Source organism: Schistocerca nitens, unplaced genomic scaffold, assembly GCF_023898315.1.
Source record: "Schistocerca nitens isolate TAMUIC-IGC-003100 unplaced genomic scaffold, iqSchNite1.1 HiC_scaffold_366, whole genome shotgun sequence".
In the NCBI taxonomy this organism is placed as follows: domain Eukaryota; kingdom Metazoa; phylum Arthropoda; class Insecta; order Orthoptera; family Acrididae; genus Schistocerca; species Schistocerca nitens.
Genome location: NW_026045900.1, coordinates 154,848 through 164,512, shown reverse-complemented (window position 1 = coordinate 164,512; position 9,665 = coordinate 154,848). Strand labels below are relative to the sequence as shown.

General features: G+C 52.4%; 28 non-coding genes across 28 annotated transcripts; 14 read left to right on the top strand and 14 right to left on the bottom strand.

Annotated features, from left to right (window-relative positions):
* The first annotated feature begins 9 nt into the window (after positions 1-9).
* Trnar-acg (transfer RNA arginine (anticodon ACG)) lies at positions 10-82 on the top strand. Its single transcript has one exon. It is a non-coding gene; the product is annotated as a tRNA-Arg (tRNA).
* A 286-nt stretch (positions 83-368) lies between these two features.
* On the top strand, positions 369-440 carry Trnar-ccu (transfer RNA arginine (anticodon CCU)). Its single transcript has one exon. It is a non-coding gene; the product is annotated as a tRNA-Arg (tRNA).
* A 222-nt stretch (positions 441-662) lies between these two features.
* Trnad-guc (transfer RNA aspartic acid (anticodon GUC)) lies at positions 663-734 on the bottom strand. The gene has a single exon. It is a non-coding gene; the product is annotated as a tRNA-Asp (tRNA).
* Positions 735-841: 107 nt separating this feature from the next.
* Positions 842-933, bottom strand: Trnai-uau (transfer RNA isoleucine (anticodon UAU)). Its single transcript is given in 2 exon segments — positions 842-877; positions 896-933. It is a non-coding gene; the product is annotated as a tRNA-Ile (tRNA).
* A 378-nt stretch (positions 934-1,311) lies between these two features.
* Trnar-acg (transfer RNA arginine (anticodon ACG)) lies at positions 1,312-1,384 on the top strand. The gene has a single exon. It is a non-coding gene; the product is annotated as a tRNA-Arg (tRNA).
* A 286-nt stretch (positions 1,385-1,670) lies between these two features.
* Trnam-cau (transfer RNA methionine (anticodon CAU)) lies at positions 1,671-1,742 on the top strand. Its single transcript has one exon. It is a non-coding gene; the product is annotated as a tRNA-Met (tRNA).
* Positions 1,743-1,964: 222 nt separating this feature from the next.
* Trnad-guc (transfer RNA aspartic acid (anticodon GUC)) lies at positions 1,965-2,036 on the bottom strand. The gene has a single exon. It is a non-coding gene; the product is annotated as a tRNA-Asp (tRNA).
* Positions 2,037-2,143: 107 nt separating this feature from the next.
* Positions 2,144-2,235, bottom strand: Trnai-uau (transfer RNA isoleucine (anticodon UAU)). The gene is given in 2 exon segments: positions 2,144-2,179; positions 2,198-2,235. It is a non-coding gene; the product is annotated as a tRNA-Ile (tRNA).
* A 378-nt stretch (positions 2,236-2,613) lies between these two features.
* On the top strand, positions 2,614-2,686 carry Trnar-acg (transfer RNA arginine (anticodon ACG)). Its single transcript has one exon. It is a non-coding gene; the product is annotated as a tRNA-Arg (tRNA).
* Positions 2,687-2,972: 286 nt separating this feature from the next.
* Trnam-cau (transfer RNA methionine (anticodon CAU)) lies at positions 2,973-3,044 on the top strand. The gene has a single exon. It is a non-coding gene; the product is annotated as a tRNA-Met (tRNA).
* Positions 3,045-3,266: 222 nt separating this feature from the next.
* On the bottom strand, positions 3,267-3,338 carry Trnad-guc (transfer RNA aspartic acid (anticodon GUC)). Its single transcript has one exon. It is a non-coding gene; the product is annotated as a tRNA-Asp (tRNA).
* Positions 3,339-3,445: 107 nt separating this feature from the next.
* On the bottom strand, positions 3,446-3,537 carry Trnai-uau (transfer RNA isoleucine (anticodon UAU)). The gene is given in 2 exon segments: positions 3,446-3,481; positions 3,500-3,537. It is a non-coding gene; the product is annotated as a tRNA-Ile (tRNA).
* Positions 3,538-3,915: 378 nt separating this feature from the next.
* Positions 3,916-3,988, top strand: Trnar-acg (transfer RNA arginine (anticodon ACG)). The gene has a single exon. It is a non-coding gene; the product is annotated as a tRNA-Arg (tRNA).
* Positions 3,989-4,274: 286 nt separating this feature from the next.
* Positions 4,275-4,346, top strand: Trnam-cau (transfer RNA methionine (anticodon CAU)). The gene has a single exon. It is a non-coding gene; the product is annotated as a tRNA-Met (tRNA).
* Positions 4,347-4,568: 222 nt separating this feature from the next.
* On the bottom strand, positions 4,569-4,640 carry Trnad-guc (transfer RNA aspartic acid (anticodon GUC)). Its single transcript has one exon. It is a non-coding gene; the product is annotated as a tRNA-Asp (tRNA).
* A 285-nt stretch (positions 4,641-4,925) lies between these two features.
* Positions 4,926-5,017, bottom strand: Trnai-uau (transfer RNA isoleucine (anticodon UAU)). The gene is given in 2 exon segments: positions 4,926-4,961; positions 4,980-5,017. It is a non-coding gene; the product is annotated as a tRNA-Ile (tRNA).
* A 378-nt stretch (positions 5,018-5,395) lies between these two features.
* On the top strand, positions 5,396-5,468 carry Trnar-acg (transfer RNA arginine (anticodon ACG)). The gene has a single exon. It is a non-coding gene; the product is annotated as a tRNA-Arg (tRNA).
* Positions 5,469-5,754: 286 nt separating this feature from the next.
* Positions 5,755-5,826, top strand: Trnam-cau (transfer RNA methionine (anticodon CAU)). The gene has a single exon. It is a non-coding gene; the product is annotated as a tRNA-Met (tRNA).
* A 222-nt stretch (positions 5,827-6,048) lies between these two features.
* Positions 6,049-6,120, bottom strand: Trnad-guc (transfer RNA aspartic acid (anticodon GUC)). The gene has a single exon. It is a non-coding gene; the product is annotated as a tRNA-Asp (tRNA).
* Positions 6,121-6,406: 286 nt separating this feature from the next.
* Positions 6,407-6,498, bottom strand: Trnai-uau (transfer RNA isoleucine (anticodon UAU)). Its single transcript is given in 2 exon segments — positions 6,407-6,442; positions 6,461-6,498. It is a non-coding gene; the product is annotated as a tRNA-Ile (tRNA).
* A 378-nt stretch (positions 6,499-6,876) lies between these two features.
* Positions 6,877-6,949, top strand: Trnar-acg (transfer RNA arginine (anticodon ACG)). Its single transcript has one exon. It is a non-coding gene; the product is annotated as a tRNA-Arg (tRNA).
* A 286-nt stretch (positions 6,950-7,235) lies between these two features.
* Positions 7,236-7,307, top strand: Trnam-cau (transfer RNA methionine (anticodon CAU)). Its single transcript has one exon. It is a non-coding gene; the product is annotated as a tRNA-Met (tRNA).
* Positions 7,308-7,529: 222 nt separating this feature from the next.
* Positions 7,530-7,601, bottom strand: Trnad-guc (transfer RNA aspartic acid (anticodon GUC)). Its single transcript has one exon. It is a non-coding gene; the product is annotated as a tRNA-Asp (tRNA).
* A 286-nt stretch (positions 7,602-7,887) lies between these two features.
* Trnai-uau (transfer RNA isoleucine (anticodon UAU)) lies at positions 7,888-7,979 on the bottom strand. The gene is given in 2 exon segments: positions 7,888-7,923; positions 7,942-7,979. It is a non-coding gene; the product is annotated as a tRNA-Ile (tRNA).
* A 378-nt stretch (positions 7,980-8,357) lies between these two features.
* Trnar-acg (transfer RNA arginine (anticodon ACG)) lies at positions 8,358-8,430 on the top strand. The gene has a single exon. It is a non-coding gene; the product is annotated as a tRNA-Arg (tRNA).
* A 286-nt stretch (positions 8,431-8,716) lies between these two features.
* Positions 8,717-8,788, top strand: Trnam-cau (transfer RNA methionine (anticodon CAU)). The gene has a single exon. It is a non-coding gene; the product is annotated as a tRNA-Met (tRNA).
* Positions 8,789-9,010: 222 nt separating this feature from the next.
* Trnad-guc (transfer RNA aspartic acid (anticodon GUC)) lies at positions 9,011-9,082 on the bottom strand. The gene has a single exon. It is a non-coding gene; the product is annotated as a tRNA-Asp (tRNA).
* Positions 9,083-9,368: 286 nt separating this feature from the next.
* Trnai-uau (transfer RNA isoleucine (anticodon UAU)) lies at positions 9,369-9,460 on the bottom strand. The gene is given in 2 exon segments: positions 9,369-9,404; positions 9,423-9,460. It is a non-coding gene; the product is annotated as a tRNA-Ile (tRNA).
* Between the last annotated feature and the right edge of the window lie 205 nt (positions 9,461-9,665).

Sequence of the window (9,665 nt, the reverse complement as noted above, 5' to 3'; positions counted from 1 at the left end):
GCTGCCACTGGCCCTGTGGCGCAACGGATAACGCGTCTGACTACGGATCAGAAGATTCCAGGTTCGAATCCTGGCAGGGTCGGCATTTTGTTAGTTGCCAACGCGTAGCTGGGCAGTGGATTTCGTATGTCGCCGCATCGTGCAGTGCTTTGTTACTCCTGTGCATCTCGCAGCTGCATGTCGAGGCGATCGTGGTAAATATCGCTGCGTGCAAGCGTCAGCGTAGCGTCAGTCGAGCAGAGTCGAGACAAGTCAAGCTGAGAGCTGTAGGAGATGTACGCAATCAAATGTAGGCGTGTGAAAGCGACGCAGACAACACTGCCCAAGTGTCCCACGTGATGTGACGAAGAGCCAGTATACCCCCACACAGCAGAGTGGCGCAGTGGAAGCGTGCTGGGCCCCTAACCCAGAGGTCCGTGGATCGAAACCACGCTCTGCTAAAATTATTTCTTTTCCTGATTGTGTCGGGCTCGATTATTACGCCTAGAGAGTCGGCTGGGGGCATTGATTCAGCCTCAAAAGCAAACCCAGTAATTCTGAAGTGTGAAGAATGCGAGAACTACTTCCTAAGATGCATCATTTTTTAAGATTTTGCAGCAAGTTAATGCTCTTCCGTCCCACACGCGCACCACTCGAGCAGGTTTGTGAGATAAAAATCGCGTCTCCCCGGCGGGGAATCGAACCCCGGTCTCCCGCGTGACAGGCGGGGATACTAACCACTATACTACCGAGGAAGACGCAACTAGCGCACATAATACACATTAATCTTGCTGACATAGCTGATACATCTGAAATGTAGCCTCCTGATGCTGTCAGAGACAGCTGCTACGAAATAAAAGTATGCCCCAGGTGAGGCTCGAACTCACAACCCCGGCATTGCTCACGGCTACTGCCTTATAAGTACCGTGCGCTAACCAATTGCGCCACTGGGGCTACAGCAAAACGCTCTCAGTTAGCCATATTCGCATTGCTGCAAACCAGTGGTGGCTACAAAAACATATGATCGCCACCTGCGGCCATACTGCGACTTAGGCACCTAAGTACGAACGCTTCGTGCTATTCGTGTTTGATATGCTACGCTTACATGCACATCAACCGCCTCTCGTCATCGAAAAAATGCAGAAAAACGCGCGCCTTGCCTCGTGCTACCTGTCGAACAGCGAGCGCAGATGTGTGGCAAGCTCCAAGCTCTGCAGGCGCACCGCGACCACGCAGCTGGACGAGTGGTGCCTTCCTTGGGAGCTTGATGAGCCCTGGAGAACACGTTTCTTAGCGAATTGCACTTGCCTTGTAGCGAGAAATGCTGCCACTGGCCCTGTGGCGCAACGGATAACGCGTCTGACTACGGATCAGAAGATTCCAGGTTCGAATCCTGGCAGGGTCGGCATTTTGTTAGTTGCCAACGCGTAGCTGGGCAGTGGATTTCGTATGTCGCCGCATCGTGCAGTGCTTTGTTACTCCTGTGCATCTCGCAGCTGCATGTCGAGGCGATCGTGGTAAATATCGCTGCGTGCAAGCGTCAGCGTAGCGTCAGTCGAGCAAAGTCGAGACAAGTCAAGCTGAGAGCTGTAGGAGATGTACGCAATCAAATGTAGGCGTGTGAAAGCGACGCAGACAACACTGCCCAAGTGTCCCACGTGATGTGACGAAGAGCCAGTATACCCCCACACAGCAGAGTGGCGCAGTGGAAGCGTGCTGGGCCCATAACCCAGAGGTCCGTGGATCGAAACCACGCTCTGCTAAAATTATTTCTTTTCCTGATTGTGTCGGGCTCGATTATTACGCCTAGAGAGTCGGCTGGGGGCATTGATTCAGCCTCAAAAGCAAACCCAGTAATTCTGAAGTGTGAAGAATGCGAGAACTACTTCCTAAGATGCATCATTTTTTAAGATTTTGCAGCAAGTTAATGCTCTTCCGTCCCACACGCGCACCACTCGAGCAGGTTTGTGAGATAAAAATCGCGTCTCCCCGGCGGGGAATCGAACCCCGGTCTCCCGCGTGACAGGCGGGGATACTAACCACTATACTACCGAGGAAGACGCAACTAGCGCACATAATACACATTAATCTTGCTGACATAGCTGATACATCTGAAATGTAGCCTCCTGATGCTGTCAGAGACAGCTGCTACGAAATAAAAGTATGCCCCAGGTGAGGCTCGAACTCACAACCCCGGCATTGCTCACGGCTACTGCCTTATAAGTACCGTGCGCTAACCAATTGCGCCACTGGGGCTACAGCAAAACGCTCTCAGTTAGCCATATTCGCATTGCTGCAAACCAGTGGTGGCTACAAAAACATATGATCGCCACCTGCGGCCATACTGCGACTTTGGCACCTAAGTACGAACGCTTCGTGCTATTCGTGTTTGATATGCTACGCTTACATGCACATCAACCGCCTCTCGTCATCGAAAAAATGCAGAAAAACGCGCGCCTTGCCTCGTGCTACCTGTCGAACAGCGAGCGCAGATGTGTGGCAAGCTCCAAGCTCTGCAGGCGCACCGCGACCACGCAGCTGGACGAGTGGTGCCTTCCTTGGGAGCTTGATGAGCCCTGGAGAACACGTTTCTTAGCGAATTGCACTTGCCTTGTAGCGAGAAATGCTGCCACTGGCCCTGTGGCGCAACGGATAACGCGTCTGACTACGGATCAGAAGATTCCAGGTTCGAATCCTGGCAGGGTCGGCATTTTGTTAGTTGCCAACGCGTAGCTGGGCAGTGGATTTCGTATGTCGCCGCATCGTGCAGTGCTTTGTTACTCCTGTGCATCTCGCAGCTGCATGTCGAGGCGATCGTGGTAAATATCGCTGCGTGCAAGCGTCAGCGTAGCGTCAGTCGAGCAAAGTCGAGACAAGTCAAGCTGAGAGCTGTAGGAGATGTACGCAATCAAATGTAGGCGTGTGAAAGCGACGCAGACAACACTGCCCAAGTGTCCCACGTGATGTGACGAAGAGCCAGTATACCCCCACACAGCAGAGTGGCGCAGTGGAAGCGTGCTGGGCCCATAACCCAGAGGTCCGTGGATCGAAACCACGCTCTGCTAAAATTATTTCTTTTCCTGATTGTGTCGGGCTCGATTATTACGCCTAGAGAGTCGGCTGGGGGCATTGATTCAGCCTCAAAAGCAAACCCAGTAATTCTGAAGTGTGAAGAATGCGAGAACTACTTCCTAAGATGCATCATTTTTTAAGATTTTGCAGCAAGTTAATGCTCTTCCGTCCCACACGCGCACCACTCGAGCAGGTTTGTGAGATAAAAATCGCGTCTCCCCGGCGGGGAATCGAACCCCGGTCTCCCGCGTGACAGGCGGGGATACTAACCACTATACTACCGAGGAAGACGCAACTAGCGCACATAATACACATTAATCTTGCTGACATAGCTGATACATCTGAAATGTAGCCTCCTGATGCTGTCAGAGACAGCTGCTACGAAATAAAAGTATGCCCCAGGTGAGGCTCGAACTCACAACCCCGGCATTGCTCACGGCTACTGCCTTATAAGTACCGTGCGCTAACCAATTGCGCCACTGGGGCTACAGCAAAACGCTCTCAGTTAGCCATATTCGCATTGCTGCAAACCAGTGGTGGCTACAAAAACATATGATCGCCACCTGCGGCCATACTGCGACTTTGGCACCTAAGTACGAACGCTTCGTGCTATTCGTGTTTGATATGCTACGCTTACATGCACATCAACCGCCTCTCGTCATCGAAAAAATGCAGAAAAACGCGCGCCTTGCCTCGTGCTACCTGTCGAACAGCGAGCGCAGATGTGTGGCAAGCTCCAAGCTCTGCAGGCGCACCGCGACCACGCAGCTGGACGAGTGGTGCCTTCCTTGGGAGCTTGATGAGCCCTGGAGAACACGTTTCTTAGCGAATTGCACTTGCCTTGTAGCGAGAAATGCTGCCACTGGCCCTGTGGCGCAACGGATAACGCGTCTGACTACGGATCAGAAGATTCCAGGTTCGAATCCTGGCAGGGTCGGCATTTTGTTAGTTGCCAACGCGTAGCTGGGCAGTGGATTTCGTATGTCGCCGCATCGTGCAGTGCTTTGTTACTCCTGTGCATCTCGCAGCTGCATGTCGAGGCGATCGTGGTAAATATCGCTGCGTGCAAGCGTCAGCGTAGCGTCAGTCGAGCAAAGTCGAGACAAGTCAAGCTGAGAACTGTAGGAGATGTACGCAATCAAATGTAGGCGTGTGAAAGCGACGCAGACAACACTGCCCAAGTGTCCCACGTGATGTGACGAAGAGCCAGTATACCCCCACACAGCAGAGTGGCGCAGTGGAAGCGTGCTGGGCCCATAACCCAGAGGTCCGTGGATCGAAACCACGCTCTGCTAAAATTATTTCTTTTCCTGATTGTGTCGGGCTCGATTATTACGCCTAGAGAGTCGGCTGGGGGCATTGATTCAGCCTCAAAAGCAAACCCAGTAATTCTGAAGTGTGAAGAATGCGAGAACTACTTCCTAAGATGCATCATTTTTTAAGATTTTGCAGCAAGTTAATGCTCTTCCGTCCCACACGCGCACCACTCGAGCAGGTTTGTGAGATAAAAATCGCGTCTCCCCGGCGGGGAATCGAACCCCGGTCTCCCGCGTGACAGGCGGGGATACTAACCACTATACTACCGAGGATGCGATGGAGGCAGCTGTCTGTGTGGGAGACACTTGTTGCAAGTAGCTGTAAAAGGTCTGCACTAAGTTCGGCGACTGATAGTGCAATAATTAAAAATGTAGTGTGCCTCCCCGGCGGGGAATCGCACCCCGGTCTCCGCGTGACAGGCGGGGATACAAACCACTATACTACCGAGGAAGACGCAACTAGCGCACATAATACACATTAATCTTGCTGACATAGCTGATACATCTGAAATGTAGCCTCCTGATGCTGTCAGAGACAGCTGCTACGAAATAAAAGTATGCCCCAGGTGAGGCTCGAACTCACAACCCCGGCATTGCTCACGGCTACTGCCTTATAAGTACCGTGCGCTAACCAATTGCGCCACTGGGGCTACAGCAAAACGCTCTCAGTTAGCCATATTCGCATTGCTGCAAACCAGTGGTGGCTACAAAAACATATGATCGCCACCTGCGGCCATACTGCGACTTTGGCACCTAAGTACGAACGCTTCGTGCTATTCGTGTTTGATATGCTACGCTTACATGCACATCAACCGCCTCTCGTCATCGAAAAAATGCAGAAAAACGCGCGCCTTGCCTCGTGCTACCTGTCGAACAGCGAGCGCAGATGTGTGGCAAGCTCCAAGCTCTGCAGGCGCACCGCGACCACGCAGCTGGACGAGTGGTGCCTTCCTTGGGAGCTTGATGAGCCCTGGAGAACACGTTTCTTAGCGAATTGCACTTGCCTTGTAGCGAGAAATGCTGCCACTGGCCCTGTGGCGCAACGGATAACGCGTCTGACTACGGATCAGAAGATTCCAGGTTCGAATCCTGGCAGGGTCGGCATTTTGTTAGTTGCCAACGCGTAGCTGGGCAGTGGATTTCGTATGTCGCCGCATCGTGCAGTGCTTTGTTACTCCTGTGCATCTCGCAGCTGCATGTCGAGGCGATCGTGGTAAATATCGCTGCGTGCAAGCGTCAGCGTAGCGTCAGTCGAGCAAAGTCGAGACAAGTCAAGCTGAGAGCTGTAGGAGATGTACGCAATCAAATGTAGGCGTGTGAAAGCGACGCAGACAACACTGCCCAAGTGTCCCACGTGATGTGACGAAGAGCCAGTATACCCCCACACAGCAGAGTGGCGCAGTGGAAGCGTGCTGGGCCCATAACCCAGAGGTCCGTGGATCGAAACCACGCTCTGCTAAAATTATTTCTTTTCCTGATTGTGTCGGGCTCGATTATTACGCCTAGAGAGTCGGCTGGGGTCATTGATTCAGCCTCAAAAGCAAACCCAGTAATTCTGAAGTGTGAAGAATGCGAGAACTACTTCCTAAGATGCATCATTTTTTAAGATTTTGCAGCAAGTTAATGCTCTTCCGTCCCACACGCGCACCACTCGAGCAGGTTTGTGAGATAAAAATCGCGTCTCCCCGGCGGGGAATCGAACCCCGGTCTCCCGCGTGACAGGCGGGGATACTAACCACTATACTACCGAGGATGCGATGGAGGCAGCTGTCTGTGTGGGAGACACTTGTTGCAAGTAGCTGTAAAAGGTCTGCACTAAGTTCGGCGACTGATAGTGCAATAATTAAAAATGTAGTGTGCCTCCCCGGCGGGGAATCGCACCCCGGTCTCCCGCGTGACAGGCGGGGATACAAACCACTATACTACCGAGGAAGACGCAACTAGCGCACATAATACACATTAATCTTGCTGACATAGCTGATACATCTGAAATGTAGCCTCCTGATGCTGTCAGAGACAGCTGCTACGAAATAAAAGTATGCCCCAGGTGAGGCTCGAACTCACAACCCCGGCATTGCTCACGGCTACTGCCTTATAAGTACCGTGCGCTAACCAATTGCGCCACTGGGGCTACAGCAAAACGCTCTCAGTTAGCCATATTCGCATTGCTGCAAACCAGTGGTGGCTACAAAAACATATGATCGCCACCTGCGGCCATACTGCGACTTTGGCACCTAAGTACGAACGCTTCGTGCTATTCGTGTTTGATATGCTACGCTTACATGCACATCAACCGCCTCTCGTCATCGAAAAAATGCAGAAAAACGCGCGCCTTGCCTCGTGCTACCTGTCGAACAGCGAGCGCAGATGTGTGGCAAGCTCCAAGCTCTGCAGGCGCACCGCGACCACGCAGCTGGACGAGTGGTGCCTTCCTTGGGAGCTTGATGAGCCCTGGAGAACACGTTTCTTAGCGAATTGCACTTGCCTTGTAGCGAGAAATGCTGCCACTGGCCCTGTGGCGCAACGGATAACGCGTCTGACTACGGATCAGAAGATTCCAGGTTCGAATCCTGGCAGGGTCGGCATTTTGTTAGTTGCCAACGCGTAGCTGGGCAGTGGATTTCGTATGTCGCCGCATCGTGCAGTGCTTTGTTACTCCTGTGCATCTCGCAGCTGCATGTCGAGGCGATCGTGGTAAATATCGCTGCGTGCAAGCGTCAGCGTAGCGTCAGTCGAGCAAAGTCGAGACAAGTCAAGCTGAGAGCTGTAGGAGATGTACGCAATCAAATGTAGGCGTGTGAAAGCGACGCAGACAACACTGCCCAAGTGTCCCACGTGATGTGACGAAGAGCCAGTATACCCCCACACAGCAGAGTGGCGCAGTGGAAGCGTGCTGGGCCCATAACCCAGAGGTCCGTGGATCGAAACCACGCTCTGCTAAAATTATTTCTTTTCCTGATTGTGTCGGGCTCGATTATTACGCCTAGAGAGTCGGCTGGGGGCATTGATTCAGCCTCAAAAGCAAACCCAGTAATTCTGAAGTGTGAAGAATGCGAGAACTACTTCCTAAGATGCATCATTTTTTAAGATTTTGCAGCAAGTTAATGCTCTTCCGTCCCACACGCGCACCACTCGAGCAGGTTTGTGAGATAAAAATCGCGTCTCCCCGGCGGGGAATCGAACCCCGGTCTCCCGCGTGACAGGCGGGGATACTAACCACTATACTACCGAGGATGCGATGGAGGCAGCTGTCTGTGTGGGAGACACTTGTTGCAAGTAGCTGTAAAAGGTCTGCACTAAGTTCGGCGACTGATAGTGCAATAATTAAAAATGTAGTGTGCCTCCCCGGCGGGGAATCGCACCCCGGTCTCCCGCGTGACAGGCGGGGATACAAACCACTATACTACCGAGGAAGACGCAACTAGCGCACATAATACACATTAATCTTGCTGACATAGCTGATACATCTGAAATGTAGCCTCCTGATGCTGTCAGAGACAGCTGCTACGAAATAAAAGTATGCCCCAGGTGAGGCTCGAACTCACAACCCCGGCATTGCTCACGGCTACTGCCTTATAAGTACCGTGCGCTAACCAATTGCGCCACTGGGGCTACAGCAAAACGCTCTCAGTTAGCCATATTCGCATTGCTGCAAACCAGTGGTGGCTACAAAAACATATGATCGCCACCTGCGGCCATACTGCGACTTTGGCACCTAAGTACGAACGCTTCGTGCTATTCGTGTTTGATATGCTACGCTTACATGCACATCAACCGCCTCTCGTCATCGAAAAAATGCAGAAAAACGCGCGCCTTGCCTCGTGCTACCTGTCGAACAGCGAGCGCAGATGTGTGGCAAGCTCCAAGCTCTGCAGGCGCACCGCGACCACGCAGCTGGACGAGTGGTGCCTTCCTTGGGAGCTTGATGAGCCCTGGAGAACACGTTTCTTAGCGAATTGCACTTGCCTTGTAGCGAGAAATGCTGCCACTGGCCCTGTGGCGCAACGGATAACGCGTCTGACTACGGATCAGAAGATTCCAGGTTCGAATCCTGGCAGGGTCGGCATTTTGTTAGTTGCCAACGCGTAGCTGGGCAGTGGATTTCGTATGTCGCCGCATCGTGCAGTGCTTTGTTACTCCTGTGCATCTCGCAGCTGCATGTCGAGGCGATCGTGGTAAATATCGCTGCGTGCAAGCGTCAGCGTAGCGTCAGTCGAGCAGAGTCGAGACAAGTCAAGCTGAGAGCTGTAGGAGATGTACGCAATCAAATGTAGGCGTGTGAAAGCGACGCAGACAACACTGCCCAAGTGTCCCACGTGATGTGACGAAGAGCCAGTATACCCCCACACAGCAGAGTGGCGCAGTGGAAGCGTGCTGGGCCCATAACCCAGAGGTCCGTGGATCGAAACCACGCTCTGCTAAAATTATTTCTTTTCCTGATTGTGTCGGGCTCGATTATTACGCCTAGAGAGTCGGCTGGGGGCATTGATTCAGCCTCAAAAGCAAACCCAGTAATTCTGAAGTGTGAAGAATGCGAGAACTACTTCCTAAGATGCATCATTTTTTAAGATTTTGCAGCAAGTTAATGCTCTTCCGTCCCACACGCGCACCACTCGAGCAGGTTTGTGAGATAAAAATCGCGTCTCCCCGGCGGGGAATCGAACCCCGGTCTCCCGCGTGACAGGCGGGGATACTAACCACTATACTACCGAGGATGCGATGGAGGCAGCTGTCTGTGTGGGAGACACTTGTTGCAAGTAGCTGTAAAAGGTCTGCACTAAGTTCGGCGACTGATAGTGCAATAATTAAAAATGTAGTGTGCCTCCCCGGCGGGGAATCGCACCCCGGTCTCCCGCGTGACAGGCGGGGATACAAACCACTATACTACCGAGGAAGACGCAACTAGCGCACATAATACACATTAATCTTGCTGACATAGCTGATACATCTGAAATGTAGCCTCCTGATGCTGTCAGAGACAGCTGCTACGAAATAAAAGTATGCCCCAGGTGAGGCTCGAACTCACAACCCCGGCATTGCTCACGGCTACTGCCTTATAAGTACCGTGCGCTAACCAATTGCGCCACTGGGGCTACAGCAAAACGCTCTCAGTTAGCCATATTCGCATTGCTGCAAACCAGTGGTGGCTACAAAAACATATGATCGCCACCTGCGGCCATACTGCGACTTTGGCACCTAAGTACGAACGCTTCGTGCTATTCGTGTTTGATATGCTACGCTTACATGCACATCAACCGCCTCTCGTCATCGAAAAAATGCAGAAAAACGCGCGCCTTG